Here is a 12,850-nt window from a genome sequence, read left to right on the forward strand (position 1 = left end):
ACAGGGAAGCAGATGTGGCTTAAGCAGTTGGGCATCCACCTGCCACATGGGAGGTCCTGGGTTCGGGTCCCGGTGCCTCCTAAAGAAGACAAGCTGATGTCACACCCTCCACAATGAGCTAGATGCCGCAATGAGCAGATGCCACAAGCCAGCAGACACCATAGCGGATGTGGCTCAGGCTGTAGGGCACTCATTTCTCATGCAGGAAGTCCGGGTCCGGTTCCCAGTGCCTCCTGGAGAAGGCAAGCAAACAATGGGCAGACAGCAGAGAGAACCATCCGGTTGTATGGGGGGTAGGGGGTAAATTTTTTAAACTAAATAAATAAATAAAAGTAAATAAATAAACCTTTTTTTTAAAAAAAGGTGACCACACAAGCCAAAGCTCACTCGCTCTGCTTAGAGGAGCCCACATCAAATATCCGTGTGTATTTCCATCCTTCTATTTCTCAGCAAACTCTGTACTTTTCCCTCATTTCCCAATAAATTCTTTTTACTGGCCTAACTGAAAAAAAAAAAAAAAAAGACCATTGTCCAGCTTCTATTTTTTAATTAATTAATTTTTTAAAGATACAGAGATCACAAAAATGTTACATTAAAAAAATATGAAAGGCTCCCCCTTACCCTACACCCCACCCCCACTCCTCCCACATCAACGACCTCTTTCATCAGTGTGGCACATTCATTGCATTTGGTGAACACATTTTGGAGCACTGGAGCACCGCATGGATAATAGCTTACATTGTAGTTTACACTCTCCTCCAGTTCATTCAGTGGGTTATGGCAGGAGATATAATGTCCAGCATCTGTCCCCGCAATATCATTAGGACAACTCCAAGTCCTGAAAAGGCCCCCACACTTATTCAGTCTGGTTTCAGTCAGCCCAGGGAGCAAGCACCAGCCCGGGGGTGGGGATCCAGCTCCCATCCTCCACCTGGTCCTGTCTTTCCCGGCTCACAAGTGCTTTTTAGGCAAAGCCACCAGCCAAGACACAGCTCACATGATTGGAGCTTCGCCGTGTGTCATCTTTACCCGCCCTTTATTTGTTATTTGTTTTCTGAGTGCCAGCTATGTTCCAGGCAACCTGCTAAGCACCACTGGGTTACAAAGATGAAATAAAATATGGATCCTCCCCAAAGCTCCTTCAGCCCAAACTTGCATAAAGGAAATGGTTAAAAATCACAAGATTGAGACAAGAGAATATTTTTTAAAAGAAGGACAAGGAGAGATCGTTGAGAAAAACCTCTCTAGAAAGGGTATGAAGAGGAAGAAGAACGAAGAAGAAGCAATGAGAATAATGGAAGGAAAACGAGAATATCTTTTATAGAACCGTCAGAGGTCTGGCCTCATTCATTCATTCAGCAACAGGACGGGGACTGTTCTAGGTGCCGGGGACCCAGAGGTGACAAAGCAGGGCCCTGCGTTCAAAGAGGCAAAGGGGCTGAGAGTAGGTGCATGAGAAGAGATCCCAGGCTGCTGGGGAAGCGCCGCAGAAAAATAACTTCGTGTGTGGGAAAAGGGAGCTGACTAACCCTGATCAGACGTCGCATAATGGGTCACAAAATCCTGCCAGCCCTCAGGTTGTTTTATTACCTCGAGATCACTCGTAATAATTCTGATCAGGTTAAATACTCAGAAAAGTGGTTTACCCTGTATTGGGCAAAGCCCAGGCTGTATTTGATAGACATCCAATTTAGATATTTATGACCCATGACACTAAGGTATGGATCAAAACAAATAAAATTCTCAGCACCCTCCAGCATCCCTCTACTACTTCCCACCACTCCCTACCCCCACCCCCACCCCAAAAAAAGCTCAGCCCTTTCATCCAAAAAAGGAAATCTGTGTGCAGAGTCACAGCATACACTGCTCTGCTAGGTCCTAAGAGTTTGCAGTACATTAGTCTGTCTCCAAGAGCTACTCACCTCTACCCCTCAAATACCATTCAGACCCTGTCACAGAGGAGGTTTTCTGGCTGGGTGTTGGCAGTTCAATTATAAGTGAAAGAGGGAAGCAGGGAGCCAGAGCAAGAAAAAACATTCAAGGGAGAGAAAGTAGAACAAGCAACCTTTGTAAAACTTCACCTGATGGTTTTGAACTTTTCATTTCTCGACCACACGCAATTTACAAAGTTTTCGCTCGTTCCTAAGCAATGGTTAAATATGACGGTCTACCCCGCTTAATCCCCTTCAGTGGAAATAATTGAAACCTTGCCTCTGCCTCCTGGGTTTCAAATGTTTAAAACATGTCACGTTTTCTCCTTCTCATACAGAAAATCTTCATCAAGTTTTCTTCACGTTTGTCTAAGGTGAAAAACTGATTGATGGCTAAATAGTTCTGGCAATGCAAAGAGAGTACGAGGAGACCGGTAGGGAGTTTCAGACTCAAGGTTTGCCTGGACATTTGAGGGCGAAATCATGTCACACGCACAAAATTGAACCCCAGCAGGTCGCTGGCCCCTGGAAGCCTCGAGCAAAGCAAACTGTGAATCATTCTCTAACCCTCAGCCCCCAAGCACTCACTGGGCAGGATTCCTGGAGGCAAACGAACAAAGACCTGTTCTTTAGCATGTTTTTGTTGGACGTCCAAGTGTCTCAGAAAAAGGACAAGTATCTACTAGTAGATTAACTTTAAGGGAAAGCCAGTATCGGGGCGGGGGAGAGGGGAGCAGAGGGGCAGCAGTTCAAAAGCTCAGGCTCACAGATACCAGCCACAAAGTAGTCTTGCTTCTTTCCAGGGAGGGTGGAGCTCGGGAGAAGGGGACACCCTAACAGCACCCGGCCGTGGGAGCAGCACAGAGCCCTCTGTTCCTTCGCTCCCTTGCTCTGCCCGGGACAGTTGACCCACCCTCTAATCCCAGCCAGTCAGGCTTTTTCATTCCCAGCAGTGCTCAACCCAGTCAAGCCTGTTTAGCAATTTCTTCTCTGAAATCACCTCTTTGAAGCAGCCCCATTTTGTGCTCAGTGACATGAAAGAGATACTGATGCTGATTATCAAAGGCAAGCCCTCCCCACTGGCAGGCAGCTCCTGCCAAGGGATGTGACATTTTCCCCTCCTCCGACCTCCACCTCCTCCCCCCTGCAGAAGGACGCCCCGGTGAGGTCACACATCTTTTTTTCCCCTACTAATTTAATATCAGATATTAGGCTGGGAGGCAGGGAATGAACCTACCTTACGCTCGGAGGTCACAGCCAGGCAGGCGAATGTACTCCACCGGGGCAAACACCACGGAGACGAGGCCAGCTGCCCTCCCGGGGCTCCTGAGCCATCAGGTTCCTCTGCAGGATTTTCTTGGCAGCAGCTACACCTCCTTGCACACAGCCCCACGTGCCAAGGACGCCCATTACAGGGTCCCGTGGCAGTTGGGTGCATTTCCCTCAGAGTAAAGGAGCCTGCTCCTTCCTCTACTGGGCCAATTATTTCCCTTTCTATAGATTCAAGATATAAAATTCCAACAACAGGGAGGCTAAGCAAATTCATGTTTACAGCGGAATAGCACATGATCTATTAAAAATCACATTTAGAATATTTCTTGATAGGAAAAAATAGTCATCATATATCACTAAAAATTTGATTATAAAACAATATTGTTTGGTAAAAACAAAATAGACTTTTAACTTTGAAAATACATATATTTTCAAACTCACAGGACAGGTGCAAAAATAATACAAACCCCATATAGGAAACTCCAACCCACCCCTACCTGCCCCCTCCCCCCGACCCCCACCCCCCAGATACTCAGATCCACCAATTTTAACAGTGTGCACATTTAGCATATCATTTTGTCTGTCTTTCTATTTATTAATCCATTTTCTGAACACTTGAGTGTAGGTTGTATACATTATATTCCTTGAACACTTAATATGGCCATGTAATTTTCCTAAGAACAAGGATATTCACTTATGTAACCACGTTAAGTGTAGTTATCAAGTTTAAGAAATTCAACATTGCTCTAAAGCTTACAGACTGTAGTCCAGTTTTTTCATGTCTTAATAATGTCCCTTTGAGCCTTTTCTCCTCCCTTGTTAAGGTCCCATCCAGGATCATGTGTTGCATCTAATTGTCCTTGTTTCTCTAGTTGTTCTTTCTTTATTAATGGTGAGAACATATATAAAACAGAGACTTTCCCATCTCAACCACTCCCAAGCATACCATTCAATGGAATTAATCACATTCACGACATTGTGGTACCCTCACCACCTTCCCTTACTAAAACTTTTCCATCTCCCCAAACAGAAACCCTGTGCCCATTATATACTAAATACCCATTCCCTCTGCCCCCCACCCTGGCAACCTATATTTAAACATCTGTCTCTGTGAGCTTTCATTTCCTCAATATTTTCTTTGTAGTTACCATGGGACTTAAATTTAACATGGTAAATCTATAACGATCTCAATTGCTTTGATACCCACAAAACTTCAATAGAACACACAAACTTTGTTCCTATACCTCTCTGTTCCCCCACCTTTAGGTAGTTCTTGTCACAAATTACATGTTTATATATTATGATTTCAAAACCACAGATTTATCATTATATTTTATGCATTTGCCTTTTGGATCCTATTGGAAGTAAAAAATGGAGTAACAAACCAAAAAGTACAATCATATCGGCATATTGTTACCCTCACTGGAGAACTTTATTTCTTGAACCTATTTTCTGTTGTCCTTTTCTTTCAACCTGAAGAACTCTCTTTAACGTTTCTTGTAAGGCCAGTCTAGTGGCAACATACTCCCTCAGCTTTGGTTTATCTGGGAATGTTTTAATCTCTCCCTCATTTGTGAAAGACAGTTTTGCTGGACATAGAGCTCTTGGTTGGCAATTTTTTGCTTTCAGCACTTTAAATATGTCATCCCACTGCCTACTTGCCTCCAAGGGTTCCAGTGAGAAATTGGTAATCTATTTGGATTTATCCTACTTTGGAGTTGTGGAGCATCTTGAATGTGTATATTCATGTCTTTTGTTAAATTTGAGAAATTTCATTCATTATTTCTTTGAATATTCTCTGCCCCTTTCTCTCTTTCTTCTCCTTCTGGGTCTCCCACAATGCATATATTGGTACACTCAATGGTATCCCACAATTTCCTCAGGCTCTGCTCACTCTTCCTCATGTTTTCTTCTTCCTGCTCTCAGACCAAATGATTACAACTGTCTTATCTTCAAAGCCACTGATTCTTTCTTTTGCCAGGTCCAGTCTGCTGTTGAACCCTTCTAGGGAATTTTTAATTTCTGGACTGTGGTCTTTATGTCTGTTTGGTTCCTTTTCATAATTCCCATCTCTCTATGGATATTCTTTGTGTTCATCTATCATTTCCTTGAGTTCTTTGTCCATGTTTTCCTTTAGCTCTTTGAGCATATTTGGGACTATTTTTTAAAAGTCTTTGTCTGGAATGTCCCAGGTCTAATCCTGCTCACTGATGGTTTCTAATGATTTAATCTTCTCCTTTGCCTGGGCCATCGCTTCCTGTTTCTTTGCATGTTTTATAATATTTTATTGAAACCTGGTCATTTTGATATTTTAATGTGATGTTGCTGAAATTTAGATTCTGAGACATCTGTTCTTTATGCTTTCCTTGGATGTTAGGAGCTAACAAGAGGAGGAGGAGGAGGAAAGAAAATACCTGTCCCAGTCTCTGCAGACTGACCTGTGCCAGTGGTCTCCTTCAAGGCTTATCCATTCAATGAAATTAGAGAACAGCTCCAGGCCAGGGCATAGCAGCTTCCCTGATGCTTCCTGTGCAGGCCTCTTGTCTTGTGCCTACGTGTGTGGCCCTAGGATTTCCCCCATTTACACAGCCCTGAATGTCCCCTCTTCCCTGGGAAACAGGTTTATCATGGTCCCGGGCTCTGCACTGTGTGTCCCGCAGCCAGTACTTCCTTGCCCCAGGCAGCCACTTCACTGCTCTCGCCCAGCATTCTCTAGAACTTTGTGAACCACCTTCTACATACAAGGCATGTTCTGAGCTGGTGAATCCCTCAGGCCACCACCAGACAGACTGGACCAGACACACGTATTCCCAGCACACGCACAATGGTTATTCTGCTCCGTCTGCACCTGGAATCTGGGATCTGCACCAGGAGCAGGGGCTGGCTTTGAGGGGTGAGGGTGGGACCAGCCAGGGAGCCACAAGATCCCACCGCTTTTAAACCTTTATATTTAAACTTTATATTTGATTCGGCATTTGCCCTGTTACTGCAGACCTTTACCTGTTTTCTGGAGCTTTGAGATAAATGTTTCTGCCAGTTCTTAAAAGATGCTCACAGCTTCTGCGGGAGGACCGAGACCTGAAGCATCTTCCTCCACCATCTCGATGGGGCAGCTGTAAAGATCAACAGTTCGGGGTGTGTGCAGATGTGTATGTACTAAGGAAAGTCCAAGGAGATCCACGAAAAGGCCACAGTGCTGGTGCCAGGGATGGGATGGGAAAGGCAGACCTTTCCTCAGTCCTTTGCTTGTGCGCATTTTCTCATTTGTCCACAAAGAGTACAGTTTCCTTAAGTTATAAGAGTTTAGGGTTTGAGGGACTAACGCATAGTAAAGGAAAGAAAACTGCCCCTTTAAAGAAACTGTCCATGTGTGTAGATAGAATGTAGTCACAATGATGGGATTATTTTAAGTTACTTTGTGTGTTTTCTTTAAAAAAAAAAAAAAAGAGCCAATAACATAGCATACAACCTTTTATACACCAGCTAATTACACCTGTGGATTCAGTCCTCTGTGGCACCAGCAGCCAGGGATAGAACTCTCAGATCAGTTATGAAAATGAGATGGCCAAAATTGTCCTTGCTGTCGATCTCAGAAACATGCTCTATCGGCCTCTCACTGCAGAATGTGTGAATGCAGCACACCTTTGAAGGGAAAAGGTAAATGACAATTCACTGGGCAAACATGAGTTATTGGGTCAGTCTCTATCTGTATGGTGTCTGGAACGGCCCTTATGCTCAGGGAGTGGGTGCCAAGTTTCAGCCTGCAGTAAAGGGAATAAAGACCTCTCCAAGGTCTGTCTGAAGACGGGTGGAATCATCTGAGAACTCTCTCTAGTAAGAAGGACACAGGCCAAGAGAAGCTGAGAGGAGATTTAAAGCAAAGGGAGCTCATAAAGAGGTGAGACTCAAGAGTATTTGACTCATTGAAGTCATCACTCGAGGGGACAGGATGAAAAAGAAAATATTTGTTAGACAGTATGACAGTCAAAATTCTACTGGGGCGAAGCAGGTGTGGCTCAAGCAGTTGGATACCTGCGTACCACATGGGAGGTCCAGGTTCAGTTTCCAGTGCCTCCTAAAGAAGATGAGCAAGACAACAAGCTGATGTGACAGGCTGGCACAGCAAGCTGACATAATGAGATGAGGCAACAAGGAGACACAATGAGGAAACACAATGAGAGCCACAACAAGCAGAGAGTGGAGGTGGCTCAAGTGATTGGGTGCCTCCTTCCTGCATGGGAGGTCCTGGGTTCAGTTCCTCGTGCCTTGTAAAATGAAGACGAGCAGACACAGAGAGCACACAATGAACAGACACAAAAAGCAGACAGCAAATGCAAACAAAGCATGGAGGAATAAATAAATAAAATAAAATAATTCTACTGAGATTTCTTGCAGTCTAGAAATACACACCTAAATTCTAACATACAAACACACACACAAGCATATACATGTATATAAAACTATATGCATGCATAGATATGTATGTATAAGGAGATATATACATAATAAATATATATACGTACACATTACATACATATGTGTATATAATCAATGTATAGTGCGTGTATATAATGTGTGCATATAAATATGCACGTTAAGTACATATGTGTGTATATGTGTACATCCTCTCTCATAGCATATATGTACATTCTATGCACAGATACATACATATATTTACATACATACATATAATTAATTCCCCTAGCATATCCACAGCCCTGGTTCTACCCTGGTTTCCTAGATCAGCAACTGGTTGGAAAGGCTGTGTCTGCTGGCTTTGAGCTACGCTGGGCTTCCCAGCCTCAGATGTACCAGCAGGTTCATAACCAGCCCGCCCCCTTGTTAATAAGGCACTTCTGGATCACAGGGGCCCTAGGAGGGCTGGTCTGCCCACACGTGCACACTAACAGACGACTGCGGTGGGAACGAATGCCTCAGAGGCCCCTTTCCTCACCCTAGCTCAGCTAATATTTAGTCTCAGGCTCTTGGAACAAAACACATTCCCAGTGACTGTTGAGCAACTGTGTACATAAAAGAATAGTCCAAGCCTAAAATTGGAGCCAAACAAAGAAGGAAGGGAACTAAGTCCATTTCCCTTTTTCCTAAGCTTTAAACACAGCTCTTCGCCTTCCTCGGCCCATCCTAACATGACCCCATGTGCCGGGCTGCTGCTCATGCTCACCTACCACTGGACTTCTTCCTGCGCCCAGAGCTCAGGCTCCCCAGTGGGTCTCCCTTACCCCATTCTGCACTTAGCTTCTCTGAGGGCTGCATGGTCGGTCAGTGTGGCTTTGAGCAGTCCGGTCTGGGAGAAGACCCTCTTGCATCCCAGGGCTTGGCGCCACGTTGCTGTCCCTAAACTCCCTCCTGACTACCAGGTGCACCTGTCCCCACCCCCTAACCGCCCCCACCCAGAGGACCCAAGCGGGGCATCTGCTGCCTTCTGCTGCCCCCAAGTGGCCAGTAGCGCAGGCCCTGGGAAGCCAGGGGGGCCTTCCAAGTGGGGGTGCTGAGTGGCAGCCCAGCCCACCTGTCCCCCTCAGCACCCGTCCATCTAATTCCAGTTATTTGTTGTCCTTTAAGGAGATCAGCATCCTCAAATGTAAGGCTCAGTCACACAACTAGCCAGTCCAACTCAGCAAAGGGATCCAGCACCTTTGACTTTCTTCCTCACTAAATTCAGTGTAATGAAGAGGGAAAAGCACAAAACTGCAAAGCCTAAAAACCAAGTTCCAGTCCCCTGCTGACCCAGGCTGGCTAACTCAGCTTCTCAGTAAAAACACAAGTGATAAAACTTATTCTTCGAGTATGTACTAGTTCATTTTTGTTTCGCAAGAAGAGTTGAACTATTTTTTTTATAGCAAGAGTAAATGGTGGGAAAAAAAGAAATATCAACCGTATTCCACCTAGTCAGAGGTGGACTGTGAGAAATGAGCTATGGTCTTTGGGGACAAGCTGGAAAAAATTAAAGCCCTCCCCAAATAGGGGTATCAGATAAAAACGAGACAGCCTTCATGTTACTCAAATGTGGCCAGTCTCGAAGCCAAACTCAGCATGTAAATGCAATGCCTTCCCCCCAGCGTGGGACATGACACCCGGGGATGAGCCTCCCTGGCAACGAGGGACCACTATCAACTACCAACTGATGATGCAACTGGAAAATGACCTTATACGGAAGGTTCAATGCGGATCAGCAGAATATCCATGTCTACATAAAATACCATGACTTTAAAATGCTGTTTGACCTAAAGTAAGGGGGAAATGGAAAGGAGAAATGAGTTTATATGGCTACGAGTTTCTAAAAAAGAGTCTGGAGGCTGGCAGAAGGTTTGCCCTCATGCACAACTGAGCAGAGTCAGAGAGACAGATAAAGCAGATACAACCCCCAGATATTGGTTCCTTTGAGGGCTAAAGAGACCCATGGGAGTTATGGTCATGGCCGATGGGGTTAACTACCAGGGCAGATGGCCCCTCTTTGGAAATGGTGTTTATGTGTGATGAATCTGGACTCAGATGGGATCTCCCTTCATAAGACTTTCATGCTAATGTGCTGGAGGTGCAGTTAATGTTGGGGTTTAAGATATATTTAGGGGATTTGAATCTCTGGACTGACAATGTGATAGCCAGATCCTGAGCCTCAACAGACTCCAGCACCTACAATCTGATTTATTGGACTTACCACACTCAGCTAAGATGGAGGTGAAGGACAACCACCACACCATGAAGCCTAGAGTGATTACAACTGAAAATGGGAGGATTGCATCCAGCATCCAGGTGGAATCTGAGCCTCCTCTTGACATAAAGGTGCAATGGACACAACCAATCCAGTGTCCACATAGAAGAGGTGGCATTGGATTGGGAAAAGTGGACATAATGGACAAAGGGTATGGGGAAAGGCAGGAAGAGATGAGAGGTGGAGGCGTCTTCGGGACATGGAGCTGCCCTGGATGGTGCTTCAGAGGTAATCACCGGACATTGTAAATCCTCACAGGGCCTACATGATGGAATAGAGGAGAGTATGGGCCATGATGTGAACCAATGTATATGAGGTGCAGAGGTGCCCAAAGATGTACTTACCAAATCCAATGGATGTGTCATGATGATGGGAACGAGTGTTGTTGGGGGGGGGGGGGAGAGGGGTGGTGGGGGGGTGGGGTTGAATGGGACCTCACATATATATTTTTAATGTAATATTATTACAAAGTCAATAAAAAAAAAATTAAATTAAAAAAAAAAAAAAAAAAAAAAAAAAAAAAAAAAAAAAAAAAAAAAAAAAAAAACGAGACACCCAGTTAAATTGGGATTCAGATAAATGAGTATATGTTAGCATAAGTACATCTTAAAATGTTGCATGGGGCATACTTATACTCAAAATTTTGTGATTTTTTTGTGAAATTCCAATTTAACTGGAATTTTTGGGGGTGGAGGGGGTGTTTGGTTTTGCTTTTGCTTTTGGTTTGATAAATCTGAAGCCCTGTCCCCAAATGTCAGGCATTCCTAACTTAGCAGGACTCACACTCAAATGCATTCCCAGCAGCCTGCTTCCCAGCAACACAATCACATGGGCTGACACACAAGTAGAAGGAATAAAGAGTGAATTCAGAACTTCCCAGGGGAGGCTGCCTGTGAGTTCTTGAGTTCCCACTGCCCCTTAAACAGCATGGCAGGGAGAGGGGCTGTAGGCCCCTGTACCTCCTTCTGCTTCTGAAGGCCACATCAGGACAGGGGCACTAGCTTGTCTGGGGAATTGGCTCTTATCTGATCCCAGTTTACATTTTTCTCAAAGTCAGAGATGAAAAACACTTTTAAGGCCCTAACATCTCCCAGACATCTGTTACTCATTTTCTTTGGTCCTGATTTTGTTTTACTCTTTTGTAAGAGCTCAGGCATGCATTTGACTATCTGATTTGGGGTCTAAGACTTACAGCATTCTGGAGTTGGTATTTCTCTGGATAGCAGAGATAACACCCATATTCGTTTTTAGAGCCATTGGGTATTCACTGCCTCATTTCATCTCCATACATTGGGAGACCGCATGGTATCTGCCTATCTTGGGAGTTTTTAAAAAATCCTGATACCCAGGCCAGATCCCAGACCAATTAAATCAGTCTCTGAGACCAACATTTCTAAAGCTCCCAGGTGAGTCAATACACACCCAAGACTGAGAATGCTAATATGGGCAGCAGGTATCCAGACGAGGTCTCTGGACCAGAAGCCTCACCATGCCCTGGAACCTTGTTTGAAATGCAGATTCATGGGTCCAATCTCCAAACCAATGAACCAGAAATGCTGTCATGTGATTCTGATGCACACTCAAGTTTGAGAACCACTGATATAGGGAAAAAGCCCAGACTTTTTCCCAATACAATCAGATTCCAATTCTAACTAACCTCAGTCCTATCACCAATTAACTCTCCAAACTCAACTTTCTCATCTGTAAAATGGGGATGATATCCATAGTGAGAGAGATGAAATGAACTGAGGTGTATAGCTCAGTTTCAAGCATAAAATGACTTTCACACATCATTGGGCAGATCGGATGAACCTAAAGAAAATCCTCAACTCACCATGAAGAATACGACCCATTCATGTGTATAGCTTCATTTGTGACATTTTTTTAAATGTTACCTTTCAAGTACCAAAGAGATAGATCATTTCTATTTACTGGTTACCTAGAGTCAAACCCCAATCATTTCTTTCCTCCCACCTCAACACAGTGAAAACTGCTTAGAACATTAACTAAACATGGGGACCTACTGATAAATCATAGCTCCTAAGCTAGGAATCATCATGACCTCACCTATTTCCCAATATAGGCAACTCTCCCAAAATTCTTGGTATAACTAGTACACCGAAGTCCATGTCTGCTTGTCCCCAAATTGTACAGAACTGTGAGGTGCAAAACTAACAACATCCTGGATCCTCCAGCATATGCTTTTCCTCTCCCTGATCCAAACCTAGAGCTCTCTCTTCTCACCCACCCACCCCCACCCCAACTCCTACTTATAATAACACAGGGTTTGCACCGGCATGTTCACATCTTAGCATGGTTATAGTCAATGTGTACTTTACCCCAGCATTTTCAACCAGTGGAAATTGGAAGTCAGAAAAGTCCCACTTGGCAAGTCCAAGAGGAGTTGAACTCAAGGTTAAAGTCAATAGTGAGCCAATGGAAAGTGTCGGGTATCCTAGCATCTCACAGTCTAGAGTCACAGTTTATTCTGGCTGAGTTCTATCTACACCATTTGAAGTTAAGGAACTAAGTTTGAAGAAGACCATAAAAGAGAAATTGCCTTTGGAGGCAGGAAGTGATTAGAAAGTAGACATGAAATTTTAGAAAAAAGAAGGAAAGAGATTAAGATAAATTACCCAAGTGTCTGCAATGGTAATGAACAGAAGCCAAGACAACTGTTCTGTTAAAGGAAAAAGGCAGTGGGTGGATAAAGACAAATCCGAAACTCCTTAGTGAGGAAGGCAAGACCTAAGTCAAATGTAAGGCTGATGAAGTTAAGTTGGGATTAAAGGGGCTATTTGCAAAGGAAAAGTTCCTGTTTAAATTTTGGTGTCTAGAGGTGAGTAAAGAGCTGATACTTCCCAGGAAGGAAGAAAGGAGGAAATGATATACTGGAGGTCATCAAGTCAAAAAC

At 44.1% G+C, this 12,850-nt stretch overlaps 1 long non-coding RNA gene across 1 annotated transcript in view; it reads right to left on the reverse strand.

Annotated features, from left to right (window-relative positions):
• The window catches only part of LOC131273652 (uncharacterized), a 29,063-nt gene extending 25,801 nt beyond the window's left edge, over positions 1-3,262 (reverse strand). Inside the window, exon 1 of the long non-coding RNA XR_011645930.1 lies at positions 3,169-3,262. This is a non-coding gene — a long non-coding RNA (uncharacterized lncRNA). The remainder of the gene's footprint in view (positions 1-3,168) is intronic.
• Between the last annotated feature and the right edge of the window lie 9,588 nt (positions 3,263-12,850).

Source organism: Dasypus novemcinctus, chromosome 16 (assembly GCF_030445035.2).
Source record: "Dasypus novemcinctus isolate mDasNov1 chromosome 16, mDasNov1.1.hap2, whole genome shotgun sequence".
Taxonomy (NCBI): domain Eukaryota; kingdom Metazoa; phylum Chordata; class Mammalia; order Cingulata; family Dasypodidae; genus Dasypus; species Dasypus novemcinctus.